We start from the raw sequence: 22,799 nt of genomic DNA, 5'->3' as shown, positions 1-22,799 counted from the left end.
CACAATACTTGAAATTACAGACAGTACATTTCTATTACATTAGCACCTTTGATAATATTTACAAGGCTAAACACTATGGTGTACAACTGTAGATTTAAATGAGCGGAGCTTTACTGCAAGGAAGTGACTTTCAAAACACATACTTTAATTTTATCTGGATTATAATTGTTAATGAAAGATGTTTTCATTAATTGGCCAGTACCATCATTTCATTATCTCAGACAAGAGAAACAGGGACTGTAAGTATGCATTGCAATTTTAAAGTAACGCAATCCCTCATCTCCCTAGAATACAATATGAATATTTCACTATTTGAACGACTCTAATTTTTCACTTACTGCTCAGGCAGAACTGATTCAAGACAGCATTCCATTTTTTTAAAAAAAGATGCATGGGTTCAAAAGTGCATGCCAACATATGGACATAGAGTAATTCTTTAAAAACTCAGCACTGGAGGCTATGAAGAGCAGATCTTATACAGAAAAAAAGATCAATATAAAGAAAAAATTGTTCTAGATGTAATTGAAGTCATACATTTTTACACGACTTCTGCTATACACCCAATTACTGCTATTTATCAAACAGCAGACAACATTGAACCTGGCAGCATAAAAAACAAATTTTACTAAGTCAGGGAAAAAAAAGAAAAAAAAAATCATCAGAAAGGGAAGGAAAAAAGATACAAATAATAAATAATTCAATATTCCCGAGGAAAGCTCTTGCAGAAAAGGCCTGACTGATTCAAACATCAGACGTGAGGCTGACAAGAGATATATCGATTTAGACAATTCTATCATTATTATTCCAGCCTGAGTCCTTCAGAAAAGCTGTTCTTTTTGCCCCTGTTTTTATTGCTCTAAGTACCAACCTTTTCTCTTATACCTTCCTCTCTTTGAACTTGTATTCATTATGGCTTTAATCTCAGCCTAGCTATAAAACGATAAATAGAAATGCTAGTCTCATTTATTTGAAATGTAAGTTCAGGGGTTTTTAAAGATACAATGCTGGAAAATATTTGCTCTATATACATGTGACTTTAATGCTTCCTTAAAATAGGTCAAGTGCTTCTTGAAGTTTCTAATTATAAGAACAGGCCTTCGACTTCAGGATTAAATACATGCAAGACGACAGCACTGTTTACCTCCAATTTAACTTTGCTAAATGCAAACCTTTACCAAACTTGCCACCGACTGCTTCTAAGTTTACTTTAAGTAAATAAAAGCAAATTAACCTACTTTTTTAGTTTGTTTTCCCTACCTAAATAGGACTATGCCACTGTACATGTCCTCAAAAAATAATAAAAAAAAAGTATTAAAAAAAAATCCTTGTAGGTCAATGCAAATCAGTAAAATGAAGCTGTATAATTACTGGAAGAAAGCATTCCTCCATTAGGCATCTGCAAGCAGAACTATTTTTTCGCTGTTCAATGTGTTAATTACAACTAGATAGGATATGCCACAGAAAATTAACAGTCTTGCAAAGACATCAGAGGTAAACACACAAAACCGGAGCTGCTTAAGGGTCAGGAGAGCAAGTCCATTTTGAAGAAAGATAAAAGAACTGTCATGTATATGATTGCTTATGAAAGAGAAGAGGGCAATCCTGCCTTGTTATCATCAGTTAATTAGGCACTACAGTCAGGCATGCATGCGCTGCAACGTTTGCCATGGTAATCAAATGTATTATTCAAATGTGAAACAAAACAAAAGCAACTGCAACTCTGACAGGGAAGAATACAATCTGCCCACACAAAGGTGCCAAATTAACTTTATGTAAGAGTTAAAAGGAAGCTCAGGAATATGTTATATTAACTTTCTCAAATAGCACTGCCTTTTTAGTCAGACTACAATTCCACTTGTAAAGAAAATACTCTTTTCCAAATTTGATTCACATGCAAGGTGATGACCTTTGCAAGCAAAGACAAGGGTAATGAAAAGCAATTGATAGTGCAGTAGGACCCCGTTATGTCTTTAATATAAACACGGCAGTGAGACTAACAAATAGCAAGCTTTGTCAAGAGTGCATTTCACGAGTCAAACAAACAAAAAACAAAAAAGAAAAGAAAGCAATATACCACATTTTCCCTGTCCTGAGCTATAACTGCAAGCAAAAATAAAACTAGTAACTGCTCTGCAAAGAATGCAATGACACTATGTGATAACTACTCTTTCCGTCTCACTAAGGCTTATATGACGTCACCATACAACCAGTCTTTTTTCAGTTTATACAAAATGGATGCTTTTGGTCAAATTTTTATTCCACTGGACAGAAGACACACAACACAAAGTTCAGTAACAAAATTAGGATAGTAGCCAGGGAATGATAGCGAGCTAATGGTTTCCCATTTCTTACTATTAAACTTTTAGACAACATAATTTTCAGATCATCTGTTTCCTTTACACAAGTAAAGACTGACAAGAAAAACCCCGCTGGACGTCTTTCAATTTAGCCAAGCTGTACATCCCTGAAGTGGTGACTCTTTACAGAAAACGCACGCTCCCTGCTATGCCTATGGAAAGGGAGAACAGGGCACACCACCTCAGTCCAGCTTGCAGAAGGACTGGGGGAGCTGGGAGATGAATGCCAGTTAGTTGATATCGTTCCTGGTCTCAGCCACTAAGAACGGTGGAGGACCTGGGGAACAGCAGATGCAGTCAGACATAAGCACCGCGACATCCCCTCTCCCTGTACACAGGGGGGCTCTGAATTACCATCGCGTGTTGCTTTTTCACGGCTCCCAGTTCTTCCAAAACAAAGGTGATGAAGAAACATCTGAAATTGTGATCATTTCCTAGTACTTTATAATTCCCTGCCTCCTCCCTTTCTTGCAGCATGGAAGCAAGCCAGCAAGGAGAGGGATGACTCAAACCAGCGCAATCACCACGGACTCTGATCCGTCAAGTCACAGTCTGACAAACCTGAACTAAAAAGCAGAGAGAAGGCTGTCTTCTGTGGGATGGGGCATTCCCTGTAGCTTGAGACCTACTTCTGCAAGACTCAAATATAATTTATACTTTCTCATGCCCGTGTTGCAGAATCTCCTCTGCAGTTCTTCAGACATTTTTCAACTTCATACTCTTGCATGATAACTACGGCTTTCTCATATTTGGCCACAACCCATTCATATTGCACTAAACCTGTTTGCTGAGTGTGCGAGTACTGACCAACTTCAACGATTAAATTATTCTACAAATAGCAGTAAAAAGAAGTAGTAAAAATACAAAATTATATAGCAGAGTATTATCTATTATGCTATTATTTTGAAGATAGCTGCCATCAAAAGATATACATCCATAGTGAAAATCAATGCAAACAAAATATATCTAACAAATCTGAATTATTTTTTCAAATGTCTCTCTCTTCCAAACCCTCCTTTTCCTGCACAATATTCCCAATGTTTGACCATCTCAATCAAATACTACAGCAGTGTCTCTTTTGATCAAATTAGTCTAACATGGACCAATATGAAACCTTAGTGCATCTGCAATCTCGGAGTCTTCAGTGTCCAGGCATACAGTAATCTGTGAGAAAGAAGTAATATCTGTTTCTTTGGCACGGAGATTTTCTTTTAGTCAGTCTGTCACTTCCCATTTCAGTTAACAAAACGTTGAATGCAGCTCATCCTTGGACAAATATTACAGCTCTATAGAGTACAAAATGGGAGGAATTGTTTCAGAGTGAAGGTTTAATACAAAAACAGATCTGCAAGAAATTCCACAAACTTCAGAAGACAGACAGACATAAATATGAAAACATAACACTATCTATAGACCTTATTTTTTCCACAATCCTTTCAGAAATGCCAAAAATTTATTTTGGAAGAAAAAAATCATAATAAAAACACGTAAATGAAACAAAAAAATCAACCTGAAGCAAATCAACTTTCTGACCTTGCAAACAGGCCTTGTTTTTCCTTCTAATCAATGCAAATGTTTACAGTGATCACAGACAGAAGACCTGACTACTAAATTAGTTAAACATTCATCTTGCTAATACAAATAGGTATGTTTTCATAATCTAGGGATGCGAGTGTCTTGTGGTCAATACACAAAACATCTGGATTGATGAGTACTGTAGCTCCATACCACAAAGTTAGTATTCTGCAAAATTATTTAGTCCTCTTTACATTTTACTGCATTTACAACTGTTGGACTTACTTAGCTGGAATTTAAAGTGAGAATGAAGCAATTAATAACCACTTGAGATTCACAGTTGGCTGTGTTTGTTACTCAGTTTACCTCTACGCTGCCTACTGTTTCAGAGACTCCCTGAAACCTCTGGGACCTCTGTCAAGGATTAATAACAATACTCCTCCTATGAAAGCTCATACAGCTGTTTGATATGTAAAGAGAGGAATGGCTACGTATGGAAGGTCAGCAGCATTCCCATCACACTAAAATTGTTTAAGTACATGAAATTAACAAAAAATACTTTTCCTTTCTTACTATTCTACCTAGCCAAAAAAAATTTAAGAAACAAAAGAAAACAAAACATCTTTTCACTTTTCATCCCATAAGGCAGCCAGATCTTTTTGTCACATACTAAGACTTCTCAGACATTGTTTTCTATCCACCTGAACTTCTGATTTCTGCCGCTCCATGGAAACACCATACACTACGCATACAGAAGCGGTGGGGACATACAGTTCTCATCATTTGAACAAAAACATCCATCTCTCTCTCTGATGGCAATTCAGTTCTTCCAGAGCTTGCAGCCTTACTTTACTGCGCGGGTTCCGAGACAGGACTGGCACGTAGCACCTCCCGCTCCCCCACTGAGTTACTGAAGCTCTACTCTTAACTCCGGAGCTGCAAACCCAAACAGAATTCCCCAATGGGGGTCTGGGTGCAGGACTGCGCATCAAATAACTTTCTATTTATTTTGAAGATAGGCTTTGGCCTCTGGTTATCTGGAGTTGCTTATGTCATCAGATAAAACCAAAACAAAGTCTGTTTTTTCATAGAATACTACGTGAAATTAATTGAAAGACAAATATCAAATATGAAATTTAAATATGTAACTGCTCCACAAAAGTAACTGTTACACCTATTAGTTTCATGTGGTGACAAGCTTATTTTTTCCCATAATGAAGAGTTTAGTACACCTTTTTTCCTTAGGTATTTTAAATATTTAACATTAAAAAAAATAATCAGCTATTCACTACCCTAACTTTCCAAGCAGAGATTTTTTAAAAACTGAACATGAAATTTTAAGAGCAGTGTACAATAATAATTCTATCTTAAATAACTCTCCTCTTCAAGAGATTTCCATTTGAAACACTTTTTACTGGTAATGGAACTAACTCTGTAAATCTTCCTATCCCCACACAAGACAGAAAACATGTCTTAAGTAACAGAACTCATTGATAGCATATAGAAACATCTGCAAATAAAGTTGGGCTTCCATATCTGCATATTTCACAAATGTCAATTAAATCTGTCCAGATGATCTCTAAAGTATAAAGCCAGAATTTTTAGATTACGTGACACTTTAAAAGTTCTTTCGAATTCCCAAAGTCATAATATTTCTTTTACTGATGCACAACCTAAAAACTGATTTTCAAGAATAAGGGTCAGCATGGCACGACAGCATTATTACGAGGAACTCAATTTAATATTTCGGCCTCTTAATTTTAAGATATTGCAGTTTTATAATTTTTTTTCCACACTTTAATTTGTTTGATTATTAGGCAAATACCATATCAAAGCAGTGAGACTAAAGAGAAATTTCATGCTCTTGAGCTTCAGTAAGGAATGCCCATCAGCAAAAAAGTGAATACAATACAATCTTGAATTTCTAAGGCTCATCTGCGCCCCAAAGAGAGCAGGTAGGTGGTGCTTAGAAAAATACAGATGTCTGGGAAGACTAAGTGCATTATGAGAAGCTTTTATTTCACATGACTATCATTTCCTGATTATAATAGTGTCACATGATTATTTTTTTTTTCTACATCAGCAAGAAATAACAACACTTTGGGATTTTAACAATCTCTCTGAATGTGTAAAATAAATTAAACATATAGTGTTCTGTATTATCTTTCAATGGGATTGTGCTCCGAATGGGTATGGATATGATTATAGTATTAGCTTTTCCTCTTTTGCATTTAGAACATTTTTCTCCTGCTCAGGCTGATAGAATAAAAAAAGTATCCTCAATCCACTAAAATAAATACTTCTGTTATATTCTGTTGCTTCAACAATGAATAAAGCAACCATGCAGGTTTATAATATCAATTCACAGGGCTCTTTCTGCTTCAGTGAACTGTTACCGAAAGGTTCAGAACAAAGCTACAGGCAGATCGGACAAAGCTGCTGTAACAGGATTTACATTATACTCAAACTGATAAGACTGCATCAGAGAACTGCTCAATCTTCAGTACCTTTGATTACAGTAGCACAAGGACTGTGAGTATTCTGGCTCTGAGCACCTGATCACAGCATCTGTATTACACCTACTAGCTTAAATGTTGATCTAATCTCACATCGGTAGGATAATTTATGTTTCCTCTTTTTCCTTTCCTCCCCCGCTGTCAAGTACACTGGGATGGCAAGAAAATGGGAAGCCAGGAAAGCTACAGTGATGTTGGGCTATCTATTACACACACAGAGTTACGAAATGAAACAAAGTACTGACACACTAACGTTTCCTGAGATCTGAAGCAATTACAATATTCTATATTCAAATAATTAGTGGACACTTTTTGGCGGAAGGGGGAAGACACAATAAGCAAGATCAAATCCCAAGGGAAGGCAAACATAATGCTCACTAAATAATCAATTAAATACCGCCAGGTGAAGTCACTGCCATGGATTTCTTACAAACAAGGAGTTTCTTTGTGCAGACTTAGCTACAGTCACATTTCTGAATATATTGCTGCTCCAAGCAACAGCTACATTTCGATTTTTTCCTTCCTCTTCCCTTCACCACATTTATCTTTGCAATCCACACTGATTATACCAGACTACCCCAAAGAATCTTTTTGCTTCATTTTTGCTGTTCGCCATTCAATAAACATTCAAATATAAACCCTTTGTGCATGACAATAAACTCAAGGCTTTAATTAAATAAAGCACAAAAGAAAACAACACAGCATTTCTAGAACGTAATGCCACCATTCTAGCGATCCGTGGTTACCTGCTACGAGGTTAATCCCTTAAAGTTCCTTGCCCAATGCCGCAGCTAACACAGGGGGGTTTTGCATCACCAACTCTAGCAGACGCCGATTACACCTTTTCTGGCAACCCGATGCCACATTGCCCATGATCCAGCCTTTTTGAACTAAACCATACTAATACTTGAGCAACAGTTCAAAAATAAGTGCAGCAATTAAAATGCACATTGCTTTTTATGTCATAAGCACAATGGCTGAACTCACCAGGGAGGCAGGATAGAAACTGCTCTGCGCCAAGTCTCTGAATTGATTCCTGCTGCTACGAGTGCTGTTTGCCTGAGCATTTTGCACTGCACTGTTGTGAGCAGTCACAAGTTTGGGGCTCTTATTACCTCAAGCAAACCTTGGCTTTTGGAAGCACATTTTCTTCCCAGAATGAGACAAAACCCAAAACAGAACTGACTTGTGATATACAAAACTCCTGACTCAGCAAGACAAAAAGCAAACAAAGGAAAGAAACATCTTTACCAAAGTTAGCAGGAATAAAGTGTCTATAGCCACTTTCCTTACTGGAATGAAAATAAATCAAACCCAAACCACCAAATACACTAAACTTCAGTAATTTGAACATCTCACGAAAAAAATATACCCCATCACCCAAAATGAAGATAGCAACGTAGGGGAATATTTACAAAAGTCTCTAACTACCTGTTAAAATAGTGTATTATTCACCTATAGCCTGTTAATGAATATCTCTGTGTCGTAAGAGAGAGTGCATTTTTAAGAACATGATACCCAGAAATGATGTCACCTTGTATCAAACTGATTGCTAGTGCTTAGTTACAAAGAAAAGAGGTATGCTCTTAAACGCGTAGGGAAGATGCTCCTGCTTCTGAAAAAGGTTTCACGGCTGTATTGATGAAAGCGTGCACACACGTCCTGAGCAACTTCCACTTAAGCTGTAAACTTTGCTTTGGCTGTATGTTCTTTGGCAGCACCTGGTGGAATTTGGATAAAACTACAATAATAATGTAAAAGAAAAGTTACTACAACTCTACTACTTTCTGTATAAATACTTCTAATGAAGTTACTTCTTAAACTATTCACAAGCCACGAACTTGAATTTAACATGAAAATAGATAATTTCTTGTATTTTACAAAACATCGATGGTTATTTTTGTAATATCAAATACCATATTATGATAACTACAATATCTAGCTTTAGTCTTGAGATTAGTAGGCAGCTGGTTTTGCACTATTCTAGTGAAAAAAGAACAGCAAATAAAAAAAGTCATCTATTTAATACAATCTGGAGGAAAGAAGAGATTTCATATTTACGATAAATTAACTGTCACTCACAGCAATAGATCAAATAAACTGACATCACCAAAAAATACAATGAAATAACACGTTTTATAAGACATTTTAGAGAAAATGCCTGACCACATTCTGTACTTGGCTCTGTCAATGACTGGTAAAACCTTTTCAATTTAGTCATTAGCAGATCCCAATCGTTCTAACTAAACAGAGAACTAGTAGGTAATTAGATATTATCTGCTTGTGGTGCAGAGCTTCTAAAATGATAATGTCCTATCAAAAAGTACTCGAGGGGGGTGGGGGGTGGAAGGGGACTTCTTCTCAAAGTAATACTATAGGAAGTATTTAGCATAATATGAGCGGGTGGCTGTCAAATTAGTCTCGTTTGAAATACTGTAATTAACAGAAGGGAGCCTAACATACTTATCACAGTTAGCCACTTGTATTCAAATCATGCTGAAGAGTTTTGAAGCCCAGAAATATCTTTTTTTTTTTTTTTATTTCACACACACACACACACAACTAAAGCACTAAAACCCAGCAGCATTTTACCCCAACAATAACCTTTAAAAAGCATTTGTAATTTGACTTTTCTCTTTATACAGTCTAGGAGTAAATCAATGAAGAAAACTACTGACACAGGTGAGATCATCTTTTACAGAAGACTTTCAACTTATTACAATTTATGTTAAAACAAAACATGATGTTAAGAAGTAATTGTACCAATGACCAATATTCACACTTTCTGTACCAATCTCTTCTATTGAAAACAATTTTGAATTCTTACATTTATAAATGCACTGTCCCCTTTGTAATTTGGCTTTGAGATGTCAAACATTTTTTGTCAACAAATCCGTTTGTTCAGAAATTTGTTCAGAAATACAGCATGAGATTACTTTACAACCACACGTTCTGAAATACCTTGCAGACCATTGCTCATCATTGCAGTCCATCTTTGATATACTCATTTTACAAACAGGTAATAACGTATGCTGAAAGCTAATCTAAGATGCGAGACGTATGTCAACAGGCTACTAAAATATCACCATGACAGTTTTCTGGCAAGCACAGACACAACACTAGCCATTTAAAATCAGGATCTAAATTTTAAACAACAGGACCACTTACATTTTCTCCAGTGCCTTTCACCTGAGCACTATAAAGCACTTTACAGACATTAAGAAACTGAACCTCACAAAACCTTTGAGAGGTCTGACAAAGGGTAAACATGTATCACTTTGTCCACCACTGAAATGCCACCACCTTTCAGGTGAAGCACAGATGCACCAGGACATCCTACAACTACTTTTGACAGAAAATGAAGGAAAAACCTGCATCCTGTTAAAATAATAATAATAATCTAAGTTACATCTTCAGTGTCATGGTGTTTGACTGTGATCTCTCATAACTAAAAGTAGATATGATTTCAGCATCCTGTCATTACTACGAACCTCAGAGAAACTTTTTTGCAAGTTTTCTATTCTGCTGGAAAGTTTGCAAAGCTATCGTTGACATTAGATGCTTTAATGAATCAAGACGACCAGACCAATTTCAGATTTGTGAGCTGGTACTGTTTGTCTCTCCAAAATAAGCAGCGTGCAGGCTCACAGTAAGGATTCGGTCTGATCTGCATAACTGCACATTTCCACATGTTTCTGATATTAGAAAAAGATACCTCTACATTCTGTAACTCAGAATCTTGCAAATCTGAGGTAAAAGAATTTTTCAAAGAACAGTTTTAGGCTTTTTTTTTGTTCCCAGTTCAACCACCTTAAGAAAAGGTTTTTTTCTAAATTTTTAGTGGCATTATAACCTCTTTTTCTTTTACTAAAACAAGATTGGTGCAATTTACATCATGCATATCTTTTGTTTACTTTAGATCTGCTGTCAGCAAAAAGGAAGAAAGGTAGTAGACAAAAGGTCCAGCAACTGGAGTTCAAGATTCAATTTCTTTAAATGCATTTACTTGTAGGCTCTAAAAGCCATGTTATAGTTTAATCTTCCCCAAACCATTCAGTTTCTGCTAGATTTAGCACTTTTGTCCCTTTGTATTCACAGACTTCACATAGCTTCTCCCAGGCTGGCAGGCCAACATATTAGAAATAAAATGCAATTCTGGTATCTGACACTTCAATTTAGCTTCTTCAGTAGCAAAGATCATCAACTGCACTGCTTTCTCCCATGACAGAAGATCACCTAAATATCACTTAACTGATGTGAGCTCTGTTGGTAATGCATACACTGTCTCGCCACTACATTACCACCATGCTGCCTAGAACAAAAATCAATTTTTAATTGACTGGATTATTTGAGGAATGTGGCCCATCCACTGTGCACTGCTGATAGATTCTCCCAGTTTTTCTGTCAGCAGAGACTGTAAAATTTCAAGCATCTTCAATACAGTAATTTGAGGATTTATCCAGAAGCCATATGAACAGAACACCACCACAGTTTTTTCAGTACTACCCCTCCATTATTCTTTTTCCTGGCTAGCAAAGGTAGGTCTCTAAAGTACAAGTGAAAAAACCAGTGACATAGGAAAGACAATGAGGTTTTCATTGAAATGAAAATTACGCAAAGGACGCAAATGCATTAAGAAACACAGAGAACTACAGCAGACTTGAAAGATTCCTTTTAAGTTTGGCACTGAAAGTATGCCAGTGGATGATACTGTAGAGTATCAAAACCGCAAGATCCAAGAACAATCTGCAATACCTGGCCCCAGCAGCAGCCAAAGTATGGTTTCTCAGCTATGTATCATTACTGTTTTCTTCAGTTATCATTGCTGCCTTGAGATATAAACTCAAGCAGTTAAGGCAAAAGGTTGACATTAAAAAGAAACATTATACAAATGAAAATACGGAGGTGAGTGGGTACAAAACACTCAACATTTTATCAGTAAATACTGCAGTAAGCAATTTTATGAAACACAGTGTAAGGTATTCACTATTTTGTACGGAGATTATAAAAGTTTCTACCACTTCAAGGAGTTTTCTGACAGGTTAGGCGTGTAATTTTACCAACGTTTATCTCTCCCTTTCTCACTGCTCAAAAGACAACTGCATCAATGTACTAAACAGAAAATCCTAGCCTCGCACCGCAACCCTTTCCAGCATAGTCAAGTGCCAAATTCCGCACTGTACTCACATTAGTTTTAATTTACTAATTCTCAATGTCAAAAATCAGTACAGTTCCAGAAATCAACAAATTTAAGATACTTGCCAGTAAAGATGTATATGAAGATACATTTAGCTTCTTAAGTTTCTGAGTCTCATTTCACAAAGGTCCAAAATATGTATTTTACTTTAACCACGTTAGAGCTTGACTAAGCGGTCAGTCAACAGGACGTTATTTTTTCATGTTCTCTGTGCATCACTTCACAAAAGTACCAACATTACCGGCATTTTATAGTCACATTACATAGTAACATCATTGGCATTTAATGCCATAGTCTGCTGAACCAGGTTCAGCCAGTGCAGCTGTATTTCAGGAAGGCAGTCCCTAACCTAATCCTCTGCGAGGTCGCTATGCTGCCAGCCCCCAGCCCAGGGAAGAGGAAGCTGGCTGAGGCACTGCTGCTTCTTTTATTGCAGAGGTGCTAGCTCATACCAGTTTAAAATGCTGGCAAAAGCATGCATCCTCAGATGTTTCCTGACTCTCTCTCAGGCTGTTACAATCCTCCTATCACTGCTACCAGATCTGCACATCGTTGGATTACCTGCAGTACAAATCTGAGCAAATTAGGTATAGTCATATTTCTACCCAATAAACTAGGACACATGGTTCAGAGGAGAGTTTGTGCTGGCTTTTTGAAACCTGGGAGAAGACAGAAATACCTGATCTTGCATAAAGTTAGACTGACACAGTAAGAGAATGCCTGATTTGGGTTACACCTGGCAGTACAAAGCGAGCCTGTCGAAGTTTCTATCGCATCAGCACGTTGTACCCTGTTAGCATGGCACTTCTGATGCAGTACTAAAAAATCCTAAAAGCCAGACTTCCTGGATCATCAAACCATACCCCATATATTTGCTGTCAAAATTCACAGATTCTGGAACTTGATATTCACAGAAAACTCTCCTCCTCCACTTTAACAAACAAACAAAAACTTTGGGTTTTTTTCAGAGCACTATCCACTTTTAAGCTGCTCCACGAGCTCCAAAAGTAGAAAACAAAGACGATATTTCAACTGATCTTTTTTGGTTTTATTTCCTGGTGATTCATGGCAGTTACATACCCAAAGCTTAACCAGATGTCAGATAAAAACAAGCCACCTTCAAATATGCAAAACAATCCAGGTCTCTGAATATTCTGGTACTTCTCAATCATTACTCCAAAAGAAGTGTGTATTTAAAACTAAATTTATGCTTTGAAACAAGACAAAAGCATGATTAAAATTACTTTAGAATACTAGTTAAAAATTAGACTAGAGCCCTTCACCTTATGTTTCAGAATCAGGAACATGTCTATGGTCCAGGCTGAAATGTATATTGCATATGCTACTAATGTCCACTTCCTATACACTTTTGTCTTCATCCAAATACTCTGGAACTGCTATAGCCCTAAAAGCATCCTGGATACGACGACTACAATGTCAGCAACGCACAGGATGAATCTAGGACATAGCAAATTTCTTCTACTGTCTTTTAAACACATTCAAAAAAGTGTTCTGTGACTCTAGAAATACTGTTTAATAGGAAGTAATCCAGGAAGGAATCTTCTTAATGTATGGATTTCATATAGACTTGGTATTTCTGTTCTCCAGTTGACATGAAAGTAAAGGACAAGTCTTGTAGCCCAGTGTAGGTGTACTACACTGGCTTTCACAATGTCATGTCAAGAATTAAATCAGCTTAGTAACTTCAAAACCAGGCGCCATTGCAACCTATGGTTTCCACAGCCTACGCTCACAGAAACAGTCTCCATCTCACTGGTAGGCAGTGAGCAAATTCTCAAATACACTCTAGATGTCTGCACATCTGCCATGTCATCCTGCCTATAGCCACCCGGCTTCAGAAGCTCAAGGCTTCTGTTCAGTGTACGTGATCGCTTCCCCTAAGAGTAAAGGAACTGTGTACCTATTCATGTATACGTATTTGTTTGTTAGCTTTTTTTAATATAAAACATCAAAATATAATTATAACTGAAATCCTAAATACTTGAATTAACTAAATTACCTCAAGTAATTAACTTTGATTTACTGGCTTCTTAACAATAGCTCTATTAACTCATCTTCACGATAGGCCTTTTCAATACTGATGTATAACTCTGAAAACAAACTGCTTAGCAAGATGATTTATAGAATAAAGAAACATCACCTTGCTCAACTAATATAAATGACTGGATTTGATCCCTAACGTGAATGAATCTTCCAGTTGCTGTTCCATTAACACTTTGGACTTGCTCAGCTTCGACAAATTCAGTGTGGTGTTACAGTCTATGGCCCTTAAAAGCCAATCCATGCATTTTAGAAGATTACAGTCAAGCTCTTGTTCAATAACAATAATTGAAAAATTGGGGAAATTCTTTTCTCTTAATGAGATGAAATTTAGCTCATGTATAACTGTGACGGACTACCCCAGGGATGAGTCCACAACGCAAAAGTTTCCAATCTTATTTTAATAAAACCAGCAATAACATGCTATTTTCACATAGTACATTCCCTGTAATAACGCTATTTTACAAATAAAGAAAAAAAAAGGATAGGTTGAAATCAACGTTTTCAAAGATAACTTAAATTTCTACAGATTGATTGGGTTTTTCAGAAGTGTGCATCACCTCTTAAAACAAAGCCTCTGCGTCTAAAATCTGGCATCCAACTGGTGAGATGTCTAAGAAAAGAGATTCCTCCAAAGATAAGGAAAGCAGTGTAAAGCTCAGACTAAAAGCCAGAAATCCTTTGGTCTCCTGATAAGTTACATCTGGACTTCTCACGTTCCTATACAACTTCAGCAATTGTACAAGAATTCTGACTTGGCACTATTTTCAGATTAGAAAGCAGCCCTTCAGTAAGTGCCAAAATAAAGCTACGCTGCGTTTGATTTGATGCAGTACTTGGAGTAAAACAACAGCCTAAAGGTTCCTGCTGTTCCAGGTTACTACGGTGAAACTGGGACTGAACAATGAACACGCCAGCATGCAGCAGATTTCTATTCTTAAAATCTGAATTCTTCAGATTAAATCTGAATTTTAAAATCAAGTTTAAAATCTTTTACAGCTGGGGGGGTGCATATAAAGCACTTGCATAAAATATTAATATTCTTTATAGCTAACAACAAGATAGTAAAATAAAGTATCACTGAATCCTCCTTCACCAAACCTTAATACTTTGCCCCTCAGATGAGCACAATTACCCCAAATGAAGAAATGACAACTTAATTTCAGTATTAGCCAATAACAGAAAAGCTGACCATTACTGTACTTACTCGTATAAAAGCAAGCAGATTATACTGGTGGGCCAATATTAAAATCTCTGTTTCATAGAGAATGAAAACAAAGTTGCAGATCAGAAAAGATTTGTCCATCATTGAACAATGAGCCAGTGACTGACAGCAGTATTTAAGCAACACTGCATCTTTGTTAAAATACAACTAGCAGACTTCAGTACTTTTTGTTGTGTCTATCTGTGTAGGATTTCACCCCAAAAGCTGTCTGTGGTTTCCTATCTACTGAAAGCCATGTTTTGGTCAACTGCCTTCTACTTCAATTTGCTTTCAATTGATTCTAAAACACCTCTTTTTTTGACTCTCTTGTAGATTACAGGATAGACTGCAAAGCCGTCTCTCTCAGTGTTTCGAAATTCTAGATGTTGCACAGAGAAAATTCTGAAGACATTTGTGTCAGCTATCAACAGAACCTTCTGTGCAATTTTTCAGCTGTATGTTTTTGTTCTTTGCATTATGTGTTAAACTTACTTCTATTTTACAGTTTTCTAAAATACTACTTCAAACAAGTAATGATGGAAAACAGTATCTGCCTCTGGCTACTTGCAGGCTGTACTCACACACAGAGATTCCTTCGACCTATTTTACTTACTTCCTTATTTAATTGTTTCTGATAGCAAGTTTACGTCCCTCCTTGGTTTACAGAGCTGTAATTCCTTCATCACATTCCAAACATGTTTTCTCTAGCCGCAGTCCCTAACAGCAACACAGTTCCTCTCCTCCCATCATCTCACTGCTTTCCACTACAAACCCTTATGAATTTAATTTAGGTATATATACTGGTAAAAATATATTTAGTACAACTCAGGCATTTATTCTTCTCTACTTCAAACATTCATTTAATAATGCTAGTCTATTAATCTGATGAATGCTAAGTACAGGACAATGTGCAAATACCTAATTTTACCCAGAGGGAAACAAAACAATTTCCAAAAAGCCATCACTTACTACAGCTCTCTGTTGATATTTCAGAAATGCCTTTGTCCCTTGGATGTATTCAGAAAGAATACTACAAATGCATCTTTTTAATAACAGTACCACATAATTCTTCAATGCTACACAGAGATGAAAAAGTGCAAATGTTTTATCTATCCCCAAAACAAAGGTAATAAGCCTTTGTCTTTGCTTTTTTTGTGCGTGCTTTAAGCGTTTACCTTAATGAGCTTTGTTTCTTTGTACCTCTGGAGATTAGTATTCTGCCCAACAAAACAATTTATTGCCCAAAATGTTACTACTGCTGATAAAAATCTTAGCTTCTCCAATACTTCTGGCTTGACAGCTAATACCCTAATGTTTCATTTACAGCTGAACAAAGCAGCTTATCTCTACTAAAAGGGGAATTAGTTAGTAGTAAGAAATAATTTCAATCATCTGTTCTGCTTCCAAAGTAAAGTGATGACTTGTGCATTCTTGCTTCTATCTGATGACAGGTATGTTGCAGTTCTTGGAATACAGAACAGGTCTGTCACATAAGCTTTGTAATTCGTACAATGCAGCTACATGGATTAGGGAAGAGTCAGGTCTTTGCTGTCAAAAAAAATCTGCAATCAGCAGTGTGCGGCAGTCAGCACTTCTGCTTTACAGATAGGGCACGGACTCAAGGGAAAAAAAAACGGGTCTGATCAATAAATAGCTTCATTTTGTATCTTTTGTATTTTTGTAATCTTCCAACAAGTATATGTACATGTGAAAATCCCTATTAATAACAGAATAGATTTTGTTGACAAAAATCATACTTTAAGGTGTGTGCTTTGCAAAAATGGCCTTGATGATCATCTTACTATGTAAGGAAGGTGACTTTTTGATTCTATTAAAAGACATGTAGATGTGGCGCTTTGGGACATGGTTCAGTGGTGGACTTGGCAGTGCTAGGGTAACAGTCGGACTCGATGATCTTACAGGTCGTTTCCAGCATAAATGATTCTATGTAACTAATTATTTCTATCTCCAGGAATGAAAATCTACTATGATTTTATCTATGTATCATACACATCAAATCAGTTGTGGAATTCCTATCCAGAGTAGCTGATATATACTGATATATCTCTATGGCAAAGGACAAAGACTGATTTTTGCTTGATATCTGAATGACTTTCTTATCCCAATTTCATTTTTTCATGTTGTTACAGAATAAGGTCACCTGAATACTTCAGGGAAAGCAGCATAACATTTACCCACACTGTATTTTCTCTGTACATTTTCTCTGCTCTAAGATTTTTCTAAGTAATAATTTATTTTGCACCAAATTTAAAAGAATTACAGACATAATTAGAACTGTAGTGCCATTCTTGAGTTCTCTAATATTTGGTTCTTTATTTGGGCACAATTTATTACAGCATAAGAATTTATAGCTAATACTTTTTAAATTCAGTTATTGGTTTTATCAGAAAAACCGAAATTATGGATTTCATTTGGATTTCAAAAGAGCTGTGGTTGGAGGTGAAAGGAAATAAAGAAAAATTAAAATAATCCTTCAGAATTAACTGGAAAGACATTACATGACAATCTGATGTTAATTTCAACTGGTCCATATGTATTTTCCATGTAGTCAGCAATGTATACCACTGGTTTAATTCAGCTTGATATTCTAAGACATAGCGACCGTATTACGCATACCTGCTAAACTTGTGGTAACACTGTAAAATTTCGGTAAGTGTAAGTGAATGAGTTCAGGAAAATGTGCCAATGGTTTTACGCACCGCACTATAAGACAAATTTTTCACTGTTGCTTTGGTCTCTACAGTCTCAGAAATTTCAAAGAACTAGAGGGTCCAGCAGCAAGAGGCTTGTCCGAAGTTAAATGGACAGCACCACTGATTGCAAAATGCTACTCCTTTTTTTTTTTTTTTTTTTAGGTAATGGAAATTATAATTTATCTATTTGATAGCAAATCTTTAACTCAGCCTGTTAGACAACAGAGCGCTCAGAAAACACACATCTGATTTCTTCTTACACAATAATGCTAAATTAACTAGGTATGAAAAGAGGCACTGTCATTTTGCAATCCTGCTATATAATCCTTCATTCAGAACTTTCACTCTGTTATGTCCTAATGGAGTTCCAAAGGATTTGGAATTAATTGTGCATTTTTTTGGGATTCTCTTTAATCCTCGCTTACATCCTTACTTTTCAATCACAACTAAATGTCATAAATCAGTTTAAAAATTGTTATAATATACATTACAGTTATACTATAAAAGTGTCCAACATTTGTCATCTGTTGTATGATATCAAACTCGATCTTTCTGTAGCATGCATTACACTGACCACTTTACGTGCAGTTACATGCTCTTTCCCAGCTCCCAAGAGATGTTAGACCACCTTAGCATTTTTCTTACTCCTCTGTTAGTCCAGGAATCTGATCCAACTTTATATAGCTAAAACGTCAGTTTGTTCCTCTGCTGTAAGGGGTTACTTTATTCTACTTCCATGTGTCTTATATTGGTTGTAAAAAGACTGAATGGGCTGAGCAGTGTTTTTTACTGATAGAAGTATTTCTCAAAAAAATTATATTTCAGAGGATAATATTACGTGATTTACCTAAAAAGCCATTTACTAAAACCTGAATTTATACTTTTAACTGAGCTTAACAATGAAAATCTTAAATGGTTACTTGGCTGCTGCACCACATGACAAACTCTGCATGTCTGCCCAAGGGAAAGTCAAGATTAATCAAAAGGCTGTGATCAGAAATGAAGTAACAATCATTTTACACATATTTATCTGGGAACCCAACAGTATTCAGTTAAATGCCGGTAAAATCCAGAAACATGGATTATTTCACTTATCACTAGATTGTAACTGCCTCAGAGATTCAAATATACTCTGCAAAAGGAACACCTACACACAACAGTTGAAAAGGCAACACCAAAAGAAGGCGATAGACAGAGTGGTTCCTCCAGAAAGAATGTAGTTGGACTAACCAGCTGCAGGGAGTCGTTAAATGAGGAAAACACCCAAGACTTCATTTCTGTTACCAGCATGTAACATTCAGCTAAACCAACCCCCAGCACAGACCAAACTGCTTGTTACTAATTCTACTACACTTCTTTTTATAATCTTTCCTTACTATCTGTTCTTTCACAGTTCCACAGTTTGTGATATCATCCACAGAAATTTGTAGGGCTTTTAATTTTAAAAGTGAAATTAATTTTCATTAAGACCTTAAAGTGGTTGAAATGAGCTGATACAACAGAATAACCCAAAATGCCACCACATTTTCTTAATTTCAAAAAGCCAGAAAAAGAGCAAATATTAATTCCTGCCTATTCTCTCACCTGTATTTCAACCTTCGGTTTGTATGCCTACATACGTATCAATACATGCACACATGCAAATGGCTCCTCACCATGCTTCTACAATAAGCATATATCTAGATATAATAACGAAAATACGGATAGAATACTTCCCATTCATATGAATTGCCAAGGTATACGTTGTCAGTACATTAAGGAACTTGGGTGACAGTTTAAAATGCTTATTTAGCTGATTGCTTAACATGAATAAATGTTCCAAAAGGCAAGGCAGGAAAATATGATTATTTTTAAGAGTGCCATGAAAGGTTTCAATCTCATAAAATAGGTGGAATAAAAATACTTTTCCTACCCTGAAAAGGAAAGGACAATTTTCATTTTGGTTTGGTGATGATTCTCAATAAAAATATGAATGGAATATATAAGAAGGTGTAAGCTAATACAGCTGGAACAACAACAATTATACAGACAGCTATGTGTAAAATGAAATTGGAAGAGGATTTGGCATGTAAGATAACTTCAGGCACCCTCTCAAGGATATGAATATACATTTACACAAGCCTAAGTCCTGGAGTTCTTTCTCCTTATTTAAAACCATGAAAAGGCTTCTGTGAAGGAATATGATCAAATGTGGTCCCACAGAATCCTGTGGATCACACAGAGTGAGGTGGGATTTTATCCTCATTTATTCCTCACGGCAGTAATGACAATGTCTACGTACACAGAACCATAAGAGTTTCTATTTGGCCAGGAGTAGTTTAATTTTTAGTGCAGGTACTGCACTGTTATTAATCTTTAAAATAGTATTAATTTAATGATGCATGCATTACAAGTGCAACCACACAGCTGTACAAGATTTAACTCCACTGACAAAAGAAGCATTAAGGCATCCCTTCACTGAGATTTTAACTCTGAAATTAAATTTTGCACAAAATGTGTTCTTGAAATGTAAATTACAAGTAAGACTTTACAAGTGAAAAATTTAAGTAGTTGGTTCTGCAAGCATCAGAACTGTCTTTAACCACAGTGTAGTTACTACATTTGACATTTAGTATAGGTTTTAAAGCACATAATTTTTTCTTTCTCCACACTTACTATGAGAAATTTTATAAATATATGAATTTGACAACATGCACAGAAAGATGTGGAAACTATCCATTTGCTGCACACTGTGTCAGTTCAATTGTCCATAAATGCTTAAGAAAATGGAAAAATGGTAAGCATGTGGGCTGCATACATTGACTGTGGTCACTTCTGTTATTTTTTTCCACTTCATCACACATCGTGTGAGCTGCATTTCCAATTAACCTTCCCCTGAAATAAGGTAACTTGACACAGTCTACACTTCATTTTCTTTTATACTGATACAAACCATAATTCCTTTATCACATAATAAGATGAGCTATTTAAATTTATATAGAACCCCAGAACTTACAATCAGCATCACAGAACAGACTGGTGTGCCCCTGAAGACTCTATGAAGCCAAAGAGACTCTCCGTGGGAGCAACTGATCGTGCAAACATCATAAATTTCAAAGTAAGAATTTTCTGTGGTTTCTATGCATAAAAGACAAGGTTTAAGAAAAGTAGCACTATCACCAAATATAGTAGTAACGTGTGAATTACTGAATGTGGATGAGAAAACACAGATTTCCTATTATTCATGGACAAATTTAGCAGGTTAATCCTATCAACTGCAGGGATTTTGGCAGGTGAAAATGCCAGAGCATCTGTGACACTGACCTGTCTTGGAAAGAAAGCAGAACTGAAGATAATTCCTGAGTTGGCGAGTACAGTCACCTACTAGGAAGCTACATGATGTAATTTTTGTTAATAAACTGCTGAAACTGTCTTAAAATTTCATAACTGTTTGACCTCCCCCGGCCCATGCTCAAGCTGGAATCCTGTTTCAGAAATTCCCTGATGTGACAATGTAAGGATTCTTTTATGTGTCTCCGTAAATATTATGGACAGCATACACGTATTTATCTTTGTGCCTTTAAGCTCAAAATGCTGTCCATATCCCTGTCCTTTACTCCAAAGTATTGACAGAGAGGAATAATATCCTCTTCTCACCCCTTTTCTTTGCTTGACTAAACATGCCTACCTCTCTTCTAATATGATCTGTTCTCCACTCCCCTCATCCTACTAGCTCTTATCTGCACCTCTTCCACTTTGTGTCCACCTGTCATGATCCAACTGCACCATCTGGTCAACTGAAGACATTACATGTACTTATTAAGTGTTGTATATACCATTAGACTTTGAACTAGTTGTGTGTTTGAGTTTGGGATACATGATTCATAATCTTAGCTTTGATATTTTTGGAGCTATTACAGTACTTAACAATACCACCTTAGCTGAAAATTCCTTGAATACTGGTAATGTGGGGTCAAGCACAAAACCACTAGGCAATAGCCTAGATTTGAAACTGGGCTGTACGGCCCGTTCATGCAACACCAGCAGCTTTTCAACGTATAAATTTGCTACAGATTAGTTTTATCAGTGTGATCAGTCTTTGTGTTCAATATTTTAAGTATTATACTTTAATTTTAGAATTTTAAATATTATGCCAGTAACAAGAAATAAGCACAGCAATAAATACCTGTCATTTTAATAACAGGTTCTGTGATTCTAGTATGTAAAAAATGCTTAAACAGTTTAAGCATATTCTTTTAAGCATTTGTTCATACCCATATGTTATGTCTGGAGAGCTATTTGCTCACTTTGGCTAATTTTCTTTCTAAATATCTATTTATTATTATGACCAGCAGTGATTATAGAGTCTTTGGAATTTTTGCCATTTTACAACAGGCTACAATGCACATTATAAAATCTTAGAATCAAAGAATCATAGAACGGTTTGGGTTGGAAGACACCTCAAAGATCATCTAGTTCCAACCCCCCCGCTGCGGGCAGGGACACCCTGCACTAGCCCAGGTTGCCCAAAGCCTCATCCATTATAGTAATGGTGTCTTTGTCAGTCGGCCACTTTAGGATGAAATTGTCAAAACATATGGTAGGATAGGAGAAGAACATGACAAAAAGAGAAAGTATTTTATTGGATTAATCAATCAGGAAGATTTCCTAATACTATACCCCTCCCCCACCCCACCACCAGTCATCACAGTTCTAGAAAATAATGGATATACAGCTTAATATAATGTAGGACTATTTACTCACTATGGACTATGTTATGTCTGGTCCACCTGGCTGTACACTACAGGATATGGTGATGTCTTGTGAATATGAGTTCATCAAATGTATAAAACTGCTGCTGTGAGTGCATGGGAAAATACTGTCATCATCTTCTTTGCCTAGCAAAAGACAGAATTGGTATATTTAGCACTTGTCAGGTCCTCAAGAGGAGTAACTTCAGTTGAGCTGTAATGACTTACAAAAGTGAAAGATCTGGTCTTCAGATGTATGAAATGTTGTTCCTTGTCAAAATACTATACTACTAGAACCGAAGACATGAAGTTTGTGGTCTACCACCTCTTTCCAAAAATTCAAAGTGATTTTCATCACCTTAACAGGTTTAAGTTTCTGGCAGTTCCATAAAATGCTTACATTATCTGTAGATCTTTTGACCAGTGAGGTATTTATCATAAATTTATCATTAAACATAGCTAATATATGAGCAACAAGATCCCCAAATACATCTCATTTACCAAT

The 22,799-nt window shown here is 36.3% G+C and overlaps 1 protein-coding gene across 49 annotated transcripts in view; it reads right to left on the bottom strand.

The window, feature by feature from the left end:
- Positions 1 to 22,799, bottom strand: part of RBFOX1 (RNA binding fox-1 homolog 1) — a 906,682-nt gene that overhangs the window by 200,980 nt on the left and 682,903 nt on the right. The window contains exon 1 of one of the 49 annotated variants that reach the window (XM_075767624.1): positions 22,308 to 22,441. The exons of the other annotated variants lie outside the window; for them this stretch is intronic. The gene's annotated coding sequence lies outside the window, so the exon portion shown is untranslated. Of the gene's footprint in view, positions 1 to 22,307; positions 22,442 to 22,799 lie in introns of those variants that run through there. 49 annotated transcript variants of the gene reach the window in all.

The sequence above is a fragment of the Balearica regulorum genome, chromosome 15, assembly GCF_011004875.1.
Source record: "Balearica regulorum gibbericeps isolate bBalReg1 chromosome 15, bBalReg1.pri, whole genome shotgun sequence".
NCBI lineage: Eukaryota > Metazoa > Chordata > Aves > Gruiformes > Gruidae > Balearica > Balearica regulorum.
The sequence above is the reverse complement of the archived record's forward strand: the minus strand, read 5'-3'. Positions and strand labels throughout refer to the sequence as shown.